The sequence below is a fragment of the Bos mutus genome, chromosome X (genome assembly GCF_027580195.1).
Source record: "Bos mutus isolate GX-2022 chromosome X, NWIPB_WYAK_1.1, whole genome shotgun sequence".
Lineage (NCBI taxonomy): Eukaryota > Metazoa > Chordata > Mammalia > Artiodactyla > Bovidae > Bos > Bos mutus.
Window position 1 is genome coordinate 25,625,111 of NC_091646.1, and position 11,977 is coordinate 25,637,087.

The 11,977-nt window shown below is 44.9% G+C and overlaps 1 long non-coding RNA gene across 3 annotated transcripts; it reads right to left on the reverse strand.

The window, feature by feature from the left end:
- Nucleotides 1-443: 443 nt before the first annotated feature.
- LOC138986467 (uncharacterized) lies at nucleotides 444-11,753 on the reverse strand. 3 transcript variants are annotated; one of them, XR_011463316.1, is made up of 4 exons: nucleotides 11,581-11,753; nucleotides 9,787-9,930; nucleotides 8,468-8,578; nucleotides 444-6,650 (listed from the first exon to the last, which is right to left on the reverse strand). It is a non-coding gene; the product is annotated as an uncharacterized lncRNA (long non-coding RNA). The 3 variants fall into 3 exon arrangements; XR_011463314.1 differs by having other exon boundaries at nucleotides 11,354-11,748; XR_011463315.1 differs by lacking the exon at nucleotides 9,787-9,930 and having other exon boundaries at nucleotides 11,354-11,739.
- Between the last annotated feature and the right edge of the window lie 224 nt (nucleotides 11,754-11,977).

The following is an 11,977-nucleotide window of genomic DNA, read 5'->3' on the forward strand; positions in this document are numbered from 1 at the left end:
GGAAGTTAATTTGCACCTGTGGCAAATGTATTCAACAGTATTTTCTTTCTTTTTAGGTTCAGTCAGAAAAGCAAAGGGCATGATCAACAGCTCATTTAGCCTTGGTGTGGTCCCAAAGTACAAACAGAAATGAAGAGCAGACACTGACTTCACACTTCTGATGGTTATGTAATACAGCCCTCAGTTGTGTTTTGATTCTGTTGTCCCTTCTGTACAGTAGGCTCCTCTCTCAAGGCAGGTCTCTCACCGAATTTCCTCTGGTCAGTGTCTGGATAGTAGTGTGTTCTGGTACTTCTGCTCAGTCCTGTCCAACTCTTTGTGACCGGATGGACTGCAGCCCACCAGGCTTCCCTATCCTTCTCTATCTCTCAGAGCTTGCTCAAACAACTCCTGTCCATTGTGTTTGTGATGCTATTCAATCATCTCATCCTCTGTTGTCCCCTTCTCCTCCTGCCTTCAATCTTTCAGGTATACTTAGTTACTATAGTTGTTCATTGTAGTGATGAGAAGAGTTCTGCCTGTGTGATTCACATATCAACCTATTTGTAAGTTCCAACACCCCTGAACTCAGTTTAAAACCCAAGCCCAGAAAGGACATTAATTTACTGGATCTAACTTCACACATCTGATAGATATGCAACAGAACTCCCATGTGTACTTTGTGTTTTACTCCTTTCCCTTTTACAAAGATGAGTTTCCTAAGTGTTTTAAACGAATTTATACTGGTGCCATGGAAATGCGTTATTAATGCTATTAGTGAGCAAAGGCTTTGACTGTGTGGATCACAATAAACTGTGGAAAATTCTGAAAGAGATGGGAATACCAGACCACCTGACCTGCCTCTTGAGAAACCTATATGCAGGTCAGGAAGCAACAGTTAGAACTGGACATGGAACAACAGACTGGTTCCAAATAGGAAAAGGAGTACGTCAAGGCTGTATATTGTCACCCTGCTTATTAAACTTCTATGCAGAGTACATCATGAGAAACGCTGGGCTGGAAGAAGCACAGGCTGGAAACAAAATTGCCAGGAGAAATAGTAATAACCTCAGATATGCAGATGAAACCACCCTTATGGCAGAAAGTGAAGAACTAAAGAGCCTCTTGATAAAAGTGAAAGAAGAGAGTGAAAAAGTTGGCTTAAAGCTCAACATTCAGAAAACTAAGATCATGGCATCCGATCCCATCACTTCATGGCAAATAGATGGGGAAATAGTGGAAGCAGTGGTTAACTTTATTTTTCTGGGCTCCAAAATCACTGCAGATGGTGATTGCAGCCATGAAATTAAAAGACGTGTACTCCTTGGAAGGAAAGTTATGACCAACCTAGACAGCATAAAAAAAAATAATAATAAAAAAATAAAAAGCAGAGACATTACTTTGTCAACAAAGGTCCATCTGGTTAAGGCTATAGTTTTTCCAGTGGTCATGTATGGATGTGGGAGTTGGACTATAAAGAAAGCTGAGCGCTGAAGAATTGATGCTTTTGAACTGTGGTGTTGGAGAAGACTCTTGAGAGTCGCTTAGACTGCAAGGAGATCCAACCAGTCCATCCTAAAGGAGATCAGTCCTGGGTGTTCATTGGAAGGACTGATGTTGAAGCTGAAACTCTAATACCTGGCGTGCTGGGTTCATGGGGTTGCAAAGAGCCGGACATGACTGAGCGACTGAACTGAACTGAGTGAGCAAAGGCAGGGTTACTTCAGTAACCTGAAACCTTTTAAATCTATCAAAATAGCATGGTATTTTCAGAAACCCTAGAGCTAGGAAGGATTTTGAGGTGATCTTGTTTATCCCCTGGGGTGCTAAAGGAAAAATCTTCTGTCTTTCTATGCTGGAATCTCTGAAGAACGATACGAAACTTTGCATGTGAAATGGACTTTGTTATATAGCCCCTTCTAGTTAAGAAACTTTGTTTATACCTTATTGAAATTTCTGTTGAGAAGGTTCCAGCAGAAACTCATTTGTTGTTTCTTTGTAGGAAGAAAACTATTTCTGTCAAATGCCTGTTCTGTATTATTATTCTGGTTATAACACAGGGTAGGCTCAGTAATATGAAAGAAGAATAGGTTATTATTTGTAATTGTAATATTAGGTTGGTGCAAAAATATTTGCACTTTTGCATTGTTGAACTTTGCCCTTTAATATTGGCACACATTGCTTAATAAATGTGGGTATGTTATACATCATTTTAATGTACATTTCTTGCTTTTTTGTGCTAATGACTTATGTTTATTTTATATTTATGTGGAACAACATATTATATTATTACAACATTTATATACAACATATATATTACAACATTTTATATTTATTTATTTCAGTCTAGGAAAATGTTAGACAAAAGGAGAATTCAAACAATTTTCTTATTTAGGTTCAAAATGGACTTCTCATGTTCAAATATGCTCTGAGAATGAATATTTAGCCAAGAATACTTTTTACTTCACAGACTCTAAAGACAAATATAGTTAGCAGTGTATATCATTTGTAGAAATAAACGATGCATATATACATAGCTTTCTAAAATGTCTGACTTGAGGTGACATTTGCAAGAAAGGGCAAAGAAGATGGAAATATTATCTATACGTAGCTAGACTTAAGCTGTGTTCAGTATAAGTATTCTGGCTTGTTTGAACCTATTTAGAGGAGTGATTAAAACTGGGACAGGATTCACCAGATCAATGTCCCTTTTAAAAGAGGAAAAAAATCCTGGGTTCTACACCCAGAACCCTATAAATTTGACTGGCCAAAGACAATTATGAAGAGAAAAACGAATAGAAGTTTATTAACATATGTACTGCTCAAGTAAATATGGGAGTATTCATCAGTAACCCCTAATTCCACTTCTGGATATATATCTGAAAGAAAAGAAACTATTATCTTGAACAGATACCTGTACTCCCATGTTCATTGCAGCATTATTTACAATAGCCAAAACACAGAAACAACATAGGTGTCTACTGTGGGGAGAATGGATAAAGAAAATGTGATATAGGGACTTCCCCAATAGTCCAGTGTTTAGGACTCTGCATTTTCACTGCCAAGGGCCTAGGTTCAATCCTTGGTCAGAAAACTAAGATCCCACAAGTTGTGTGGTGCCCCCCTCCAACAAAATAGCAAAGACAATGTGGTACACACACACACACACACAATGAATTACTCTTCAGTCACAGAAAAGAAGGAATTCTACTACTTGCAGCAACATGGATAAATCTTGAAGGTGTTATGCTATGTGAAATAAGTCAAAGACAAATAATATACTTCTTTATATGTGGGATCTGCTAGGGACAGGGAAAGTACGTGAAAATGGTCATAAAATGCAAATTTCTTCTGATAAGAGATGGATTAATAGGTGCTGTAGATTTAATGTAAAGCACAGTGAATTTTTTGTACACTTGAAAGTCGCTAACAGCAAATCTTAGCTAACTATGTAAGGTAATATTACCTAATCTTATTGTGGTAATCACATTGCAAGATATATGTATAGAGATCATCATAGTTGTACACCCACATAGTGTTAGAAGTCAAAGTTAAATAAGAGTTCCTCTTCCTTTTAAAGGAGAGACACGTTTTACAAATGAAAATTTCCCTTATAAATGAAATTTCCTTTGTAGAAGGAAAGCTTGTGCTGTTTTTGGAGCTTTTCATGTGTTGGGCCTTCACCTGAAAACATCACAAAGAGGCAGGTTTGGGTGGCACACTCTTAACCCTATTCAGATGGGTGTCTCTTACCTAGCACCCGTATTTTACCTTCTCACCTTCACTCTCGTAACCTTCTATACAAGTGTTTCCGTTCATCATCATAAAGCGTGTATCATTCAACACTCAGCTTCTGGGGAGCATCTCATTTTGGATGCTCAATTAAGGTTGTGAAAAGATTCCAGTTTGTATTTTGTACAGTGCAACCTCTTTTCAAGGTTATACAGTTAAGAAATGAAAAATTTAATACATTTTTAGTAGTTTTAGGTTTACAGAAAAATGAGTGGAAAGTACAGAGAATATGACTGTTTGCCTACTCCTCACTCCAGCTTCCCCTCTTAACAGCTTCTGACAGTGTTACACATTTGTTACAACTCTAGTTTGTAATGAACTCTAGTGTACATTGGGGTTCAATATTAGTATCACACTTCTATGGGTTTTGACAAATACATAATGATATGTGTCCACCATTGTAGTACATTAGATAGACTCTTATTTTCCTAAAAAAAAAAAAATCCTGTGTTCCACCTATTCATCTCTCCATCCCTCTGTGGAATCCTTGATAACCACTTATCTTTTAACTGTCCCTAGTTTTTGCTTTTTCTTGAATGTCATACAGTTGGAACCTTATCAGTAAATGTTTTTTTTTTTTTTCCCCCAGGTTGGCTTCTTACACTTAGTAATGTGCATTTAGGATTCTTCCAAGTACGTTTGCAGCTTGATAGCTCCTTTCTTTTATTCCACACTATATTTGTTCATCTATTCACCGACTCAAGGACATCTTGGTTGCTTACAAGGTTTGGAAATTATGAAAAAAAACTATAAACATTTGTGTACATGTTTCTGTGTGATTGCCAAACTTCCAAAGTGTGGGAAATAAAGCCCACTGGCCCAAACCAAAAGAATGGACTTGGAGACACAAGGTGCAGTGGGAAGCAAGGCTTTAGTGAAGGTCTTGCGAGATGAGGTGTCTGGTGGGCAGGCACACCCAGGGCAGTTACAACAAGCAATTTATTTTCTAGCACACAAGTCCCTTCCCCAGTTTCTCATTGGCTGAGTACTATGGGGTAGATAAATATTCTTTCCAGAGGTTGCCTAAGTATATTTCCTTCATTATGGGCTGGCCCTTTCCTAACAACTTGTTTTCACTTTTGCTCACATTTACTACTGTTCTTATGTTTTGAATTCACCAACAGAAGGAGCCAGCACGAAACCCTGAGCATCCCACTTTCCCTTTGTTTGAGTGCTAGTAAATTTTCTTTTTTCCTCAGAGATAGCTACCCTTCAAAATAGACCACATTAAGTTTTCATTTATTACATAGAGTGGTTAGAATATTTTGTATCCCTACTGGCAATGAATGAGTTTGTCTTGATTAACAACTTCATTAACATTTGGGGTTGATGTCATTTTTTCCATGAAGTCAGGGGCATATTTCACCTTGCTACGACTACCACCAAGAGTCCTCCACCCACACCTCCACAGGGGTACTTTCGTAAAAATAACCAACACCTCTTTGAAATTAAGACTGTCAGAAACCTCGGGAGGTAAAAATGGGCACTTATTGAATATATAGTATATTTAAAAATTTCCTAAAACTATGCAGACATTTATAGTGATGATAGTTACAGCATCTCTACACCTATTCCAAAAGGATTCATATAACACAAGCGCACACTTTGTATGTGTGGTTACAACCTGGATTTATTCCAAGTGGCAAAGGCCTTCAACCAAAGCCTAATTATTACAGCATCAAGGGAATTCTGGCTTCAAACTTGATCAATAATAACCTGACAGAACATATCACATAGTGATCGCCAGAAAACGTAGGGTCCAGGCCATGTGGACTCAGAATCTCCTAGATTGCTATGAACATGGACTACAGGTGGACAGGATGCTTTAGATATCCACAAAGGTATGACCTTACTGCCAAAGAGAAGCCCCCTAAGGAGGAGACACCTCTTTCTTCAACAATCCATTAGAGTGACGCCCCGTTACAGCACTTAAAAGGCGCTTGGGCACAACTAGAGCCTTTTTTCACCAACATAGGGCGGAGGGAGTGGCCCAGCAGGAGAGGGCAATAGCATTTCTGGGAAATCAATTCCATGAAGGGGAAGCGTTTTCAGCATGGCATGCAGGCCCTTCCTGTGGATCCTGCCAGGGAAAGGCCTGTGATGGGAGGAAGTGAGGGTTGCCAGCACTCCGAAGATCCTGGGCAAACCTGGCAGCCTGCCACCTCACCAGAGCAGGTGTGGGAGCAACAGGTGGTGGTGTTCCGGGGCCTGGCTTCCCCACCAAGGAGCCCCTGGCTGTCAGGCCCTTGGGGGCGTGGCCTCAGCAGCGGCCATGTTCAGAAACAAGGCACTGAAGCTCCTGCCCCTGGCCACCTGGCCCATCCTGCAGGAAGGCTACTTTTGATAGGTTCAGAAGGACTCAGGTCGCTGAACTAACCCTGCCTTTGCTCAGTCTTAGCATTAAGGATGCACCTCCACAGAACCAGTATAAACTGGATTAAAACACTTTGGAAAATCATCTTTCTGAAAGGCAAAGGAATAAAACACAAAGTACACCGGGGAGTTCTCTTCCACACCCATCAGACGCGTGAAATCAGCTCCAGGAAAATAATGGCCCTTGCCGGGCTCCAGTTTTAGTTGAATCAAGCAGGGAAAACTTTTCTGATCATTATGATGATACAGCTGTAGCGACTAAGTCTATCTGAACACGCTACTCATCAGACAGTAACCCGAGAAATTCGGTGAGGGACCTGCCTTGAGAGAGGTGCCTACTGTACAGAAGCGGGTAACAGAACCAAAGCACCACTCAGGGCTGTATTATGTACCTACGAGAAGTGTGAAATCAGTGTCTGTTCTTTGTCTATGCCTCAATGCTGGCTCCACACCAAGGCAACGTAGGAGCTGTTGATCACACTCTTATTATTTTAGCAAGGCGCGACCTGGAAAGGAAAGAAAATACCGTTGAATTCCTCTGCCACAGATGCAGATTAACATCCTTCAGTAAGAATTCAGTTTGAAAAATATAAGAAACAAAACAAAACAGATGCCAGGCACCTCCTAGTTCCATTAACAGAAAACAAACAAAAAAACATGATCAAACCGCACTACGTACCCTTAGAAGTCAGCCTAAACATCCAGATGGTCTGGACTTTATACTGCAAACCCACTGTGATGTAACTCACTGTGACCATTTAGTCACCCGTACAGTCACTTGCTGGGACTGAGGTTGTGGTTTAACATGCTGATGACCTTTCCTGCTTACCTAAACTACTGGCCCTGAGGTGTGTGAAATGAATAATCTGTTAGCCCTGCCTCCACAGATACACAAACATTCTTCCGCTTACCACCTACTGATTCCCGCATCCATGCGGGATGAGTGTCCTGGCACAAGGTACACACGACATACATCTAGGGTTTGTTCAGCACTCTCAGTCACCTAGCTAGAAACAAGTTACCAAAGTGGACGGAGCCACTTAAGTAAGAATGCTCTGTGTGGACCAATCTCTACACCTGTTCCAGAAGGATCCATTATTACAGGAGCACACACTATGATGCTTGGCTAGAACCTGGATTTATTCCAAGTGGCAAGGGTTTTCAACCAAACCCTAATACGTGAATCATCAAGGTAATTCTGGTCCTAACCCTGATCAGTAACAACAAAGTGAGAGAATCCATCACATCCCGGTCCCCTAAGGAAGCAGTGGCCAGGCCACATGGCTTAGAGTCTCAGAGACTGCTGTGGACCTGGACCCAGAGCTGGACGGCTCCTCTGGATGTCCTTTTCCTTAGGGACTTACTGCCCAGGAGAGTCCCCCAAAGAGGAAACACCTCTTCCCCAAATACTCCAGTGGAGCCAACCCAGCTGGGAGGGTTTGGAAGGTGTTTTTGGCTACCGTAGGGCTTTTTCAACACGCAAAGGGTGGAGGGAGAGGCCCAGCTCCAGAGAGTGGTTGGCATTTCTGGAGCAACAGTGCCATCAAGCGGAAACCTTTTGAGCATGGCGTGAAGGGCCTTCCTGTGGATCCTGCCAGGGGAAGGCCTGTGACGGGAGGAAGTGAGGGTTTCCAGCACTCCGAAGATCCTGGGCGAACCTGGTGGCCTGCCACCTCACCAGAGCAGGTGTGGGAGCAACAGGTAGTGGTGTTCCGGGGCCTGGCTTCCCCACCAAGGAGCCCCTGGCTGTCAGGCTCTCGGGGGCGTGGTGTTGGCAGTGGCCATGTTCAGGAACAAGGTGCTGAATCTCCTGCCCCAGAGCCTCTTGCCTGGGGATCCTTGCCCTTATGCAGGAAGGCTGGTTTGATAGGTTTAAGAGGTCTCAGGTTACTGAAATAACGCTTCCTTTGCTCAGTCTTAGCATTAAGAACACACCTCCATGGCACCAGTATACACTCGATTAAAACAGTTCTGAAACTAATATTTGCAGAAGACAAAGGAGTAAAACACAAAGTACACCTGGGAGTTCTATTCCACACCTATCAGAGCTGTGAAATTGGCTCCAGTAAAATACTGGTCTTTCTGGGGTTTGAGTTTAAACTGAATTCAAGGTTCTTGGATCAAGGTTGTTGATATTTGCATCCCCCAGGCAGAACTCTTCTGATCATTACGGTGAACAACTGTAGCAATTAAGTATACCTGAACGTGCTAGTACCAGACACTGACGCAAGGAATTTCTGTGAGAGTTGTTCCTTGAGAGAGAAGCCTACTGTACAGAAGTGGGTCAAGGAATCAAAGTGCAACTGAGGGCTGTATTACCTACCTATCAAAAATGTAAAGTCAGTGTCTGGTCTTCGTCTGTCCTTGCGCTCTGAGTCCACAGCAAGGCAATATATGAGCTGTTGATCGTGCCCTTTGATTATCTTACCACGACCTGCAAAGGGAAGAAAATACTGTTGAATACCTTTGCCTCAATGCAAATTACTTTCCTTCAGTAAGAATTCAGCATGAAAAATATGATAAGACAAAAAACACTTCAGTCTTTTTCTAGTTCCATTAAAAACAAAAAAATCCAGCCAGTCACTACCTATTCTTAAAAGAAATAAGCCTAAACATACAGATGGCTTGGACTTTGTAGTGCAAACCATCTGTGATGTAACCCACTGTTACCATTGAGTTACACCATACAGTAATTTGCTGGGACTGAAGCTTGTGGTTTAACACAATGATGAGCCTTTCTGCTTACCTAAACTATTGGCCCTGAGGTTCCTGAAATAAATAACCTGTTAGCCCTATATTCACAGATATACAAACGTTCTCCCACATTCAACTTTTTGATTACCATGAGGGATGAATGTCCTGGCACAAGGGAGAAATGACAGTTTGGGGTTTGTTCAGCACTCTCAGTCACCTAGCTAGAAAGAAGTTAGAAAACTTGATGGAGCCACCTAAGTAAGAATGTTGTGTAGGGAATAATCTCTATACCTATTCCATAAGGATCCATATTACAGGAACACAGCCTTTGTATGTCTGGCTAGAACCTGGATTTATTCCAAGTAGCATAGGTCTTCAACAAGCCGCTACTTATGTAAATCATCAAGATTAATTCTGGCCCTAACCCTGACCAGTAATAACAAAGTGACAGAATACATCACATCCCAGTCACCAGGAAATGGGGATCCGGCCATGTGAACTCAGAATCTCTTAGAGTTCTATGGACATGGACCCAGAGATGGATGGCTTCCTTTGCTTTTCCTTATCTGTGCATTCTTACTGCAGAGCAGAGGAGGAGACATTTCCCACAACACTCCAGTGGACGGCTTGGAAGACTCTTGGCCCCCATGGGCCTTTTTTCACCTGCAAAGGGTAGAGGGAGAGGCCAGGCTCCAGAGTGTGGATAGCATTTCTGAGGCAAGAGTGTCATCAAGTGGAAACTTTTTGAGCCTGGCCTCCTAGTCCTTTGGTCAATATTACAGGAAATGAGTCCTGAATATTCATTGGAAGGACTGATGCTGAAGCTGAAACTCTAGTACTTTGGCCACTTGATTCGAAGAACTGACTCATTGGAAAAGACCTTGATGCTGATAAATATGAAGGCAGGAGAAGGGGACAACAGAGGATGTGATGGTTGGATGGCATTACCAGCTCGATGGACATAAGTTTGGGCAGTCTCCAGGAGTTGGTGATGGACAGGGAGGCCTGGTGTGCTACAGTTCATGGGGTCTCAAAGAGCGACTGAAGTGAACTGAACTCCTGGTCCTGCCTCTGGATCCTGCTGGGGAAGGCCTGTGATGGGAAGAAGGGAGGGTTTGGAGCACACAGAGGATTCTGGGAGAACCTGGCCACGGTGCACCCCTCTAGAGCAGGTGTGGAAGGGACAGGCAGTGGTGTTGAGTATGGGCTAGCAGGCCCACCAAGGATACCAAGGAGCTGAAACTACTGCCCCAGGGCCTCTGACCAGGGGATCCTCACCTGTCCTGCAAGAGCAAGGTCCCCCAGTGTAGACCCTGGGGTCTCAGCGCTACTGGGGATCCAGGATCTATTGCCCCGGTGGAGGTGCAGTGCCTCGCCACCATGCACAAAGTCATAACGAGAAGAGGTGGCCACCCTGTTAGGGGTGAACATCCAGCAGACAGGATGTGGAATTTTGCCTGATGAAGGCTTGGTCCCAGACCCAGACAAATGCACGTACACTTTATATCCGGCTTGGAGTTGAGTTTTTGTTTACTTTTGCTACTGGCAAAGAGAGTCTGGGTCCCATGCCCCATAGAATCCCGTGAGGCCCTTCCTGTACCGTATGACACAGGGTATCCAGACCTACTCGCGGTGGGAAGAAACTGGCCCCTGAGTTGGGCGTCACCATCCGCAACCAGCGAGGGGATCCAGGTCCATGTTCCCCCTGTATTACTGGACATTACCTCACCTCTAGAATTGTCTCAAGTGGCCCCCAAACCTTTTTACCCATGAAATGCTTATAATCCCACTGTAAACAATGCACAGTCCTTTACATGAAAATCCCTGTCCCTTTTATTTCGATTGCCCTCCTTCCCTGGTGGCTCAGTCGGTAAAGAATCTGCCTGCAATGCGGCAGACCCGGTTCGATCCCTGGGTTGGGAAGATCCCCTGGAGAAAGGCATGGCAACCCACTATTCTTGCCTGTAGAATCCCATGGAGAGGAGCCTAGCGGGCACAGTCCATGGGGTCGCAAAGAGTCGGACACGACTGAGCGACTAAGCACAGCACATTCTTCCACGTGGTTCAGTGATACGTAAGAATGGAGCAACGATTTTTTTTTTTAAGGTTCAAAAACTCATGAAAGGAAATGTTACTTCTCTAAGGATGCATCCCGAGATGCCCAGTCCCCGTGGGCAGCACGTCAATCTCACTCGATGAAGGGGACTCCAGGGCGGCCACGTAAATGGGAAGGAAGGGAGAAGCAGCTGGCGAGCCTCCCACACTCCTCCGGCCCGCCCCGCCCTCTGCTCACTGGGAACCGCTTCCAGGCCCACCGGCCGGGAGGCCCGAGGGGCTCTACTTGGACCCTCTCCCTACTGTCGCGAGGGCACAGAACACAGACGGCAATACAATCCCCGTGCCCACGCTCACCCAGCCCAGGCTAAACGCCAAACCACGGCCCGGCCCACGCGGCGCCTCCCTGCCCGTCTCCGCTTCCCCCAGGCCGGCCGGGTTGCAGCCAACACTGGCCCACCTTGCACGCAGGGTACAGGCTGCTCAGACGTTAGAGGATGGGGAGGGTCCCTCCGGCCAGAAGGGGTGCTGGTCCCGGCCCCGCGTCACCCCGCGTTGCCCCAGGGAAAGGACACAAAGGAGACTGAGTGGAGCAACGTGGCTGAGGCCACGCTCCAGCGGGAAAAAAACCGGTTCTCTCTGAGCTTCGCGCGATAGCTGGCGAGGTTCGACTGCGACCCTGCTCACCATTGCCGTAAAGCGTCGCCCGCGTTACCCCGCCAATACGACCCCATTCCCCACTCGCCGCCCCGGCCCACCGTCGTGGGCGTCTCCTCGGAGACGCAAGGGAGGTAGAGTGCTGAGGTGGGAGGGGTTGATCCTCGCCCCGCGTCGTGGGCGTCTCCTTGGAGACGCACTGGAGGTGGGGGCGCCGACGAAGGAGGGGTTGGGAATCCGGTTCCTCGCTATTGGCCCCGCCCAGGGGAGGGCTGAGACAGCCTCAGTTGGTCCCAGGAGTGAGACTGCGAGAGGTGAGATTGGAAAGGTGACAGGAAACCTCACGCGAGCCCACTTGTCTCCCTTGTAGGGTTCATGCCGCCAGCGACGAAAGTGAAGGAATGGAAAAAAGGAAATTTTACCATTC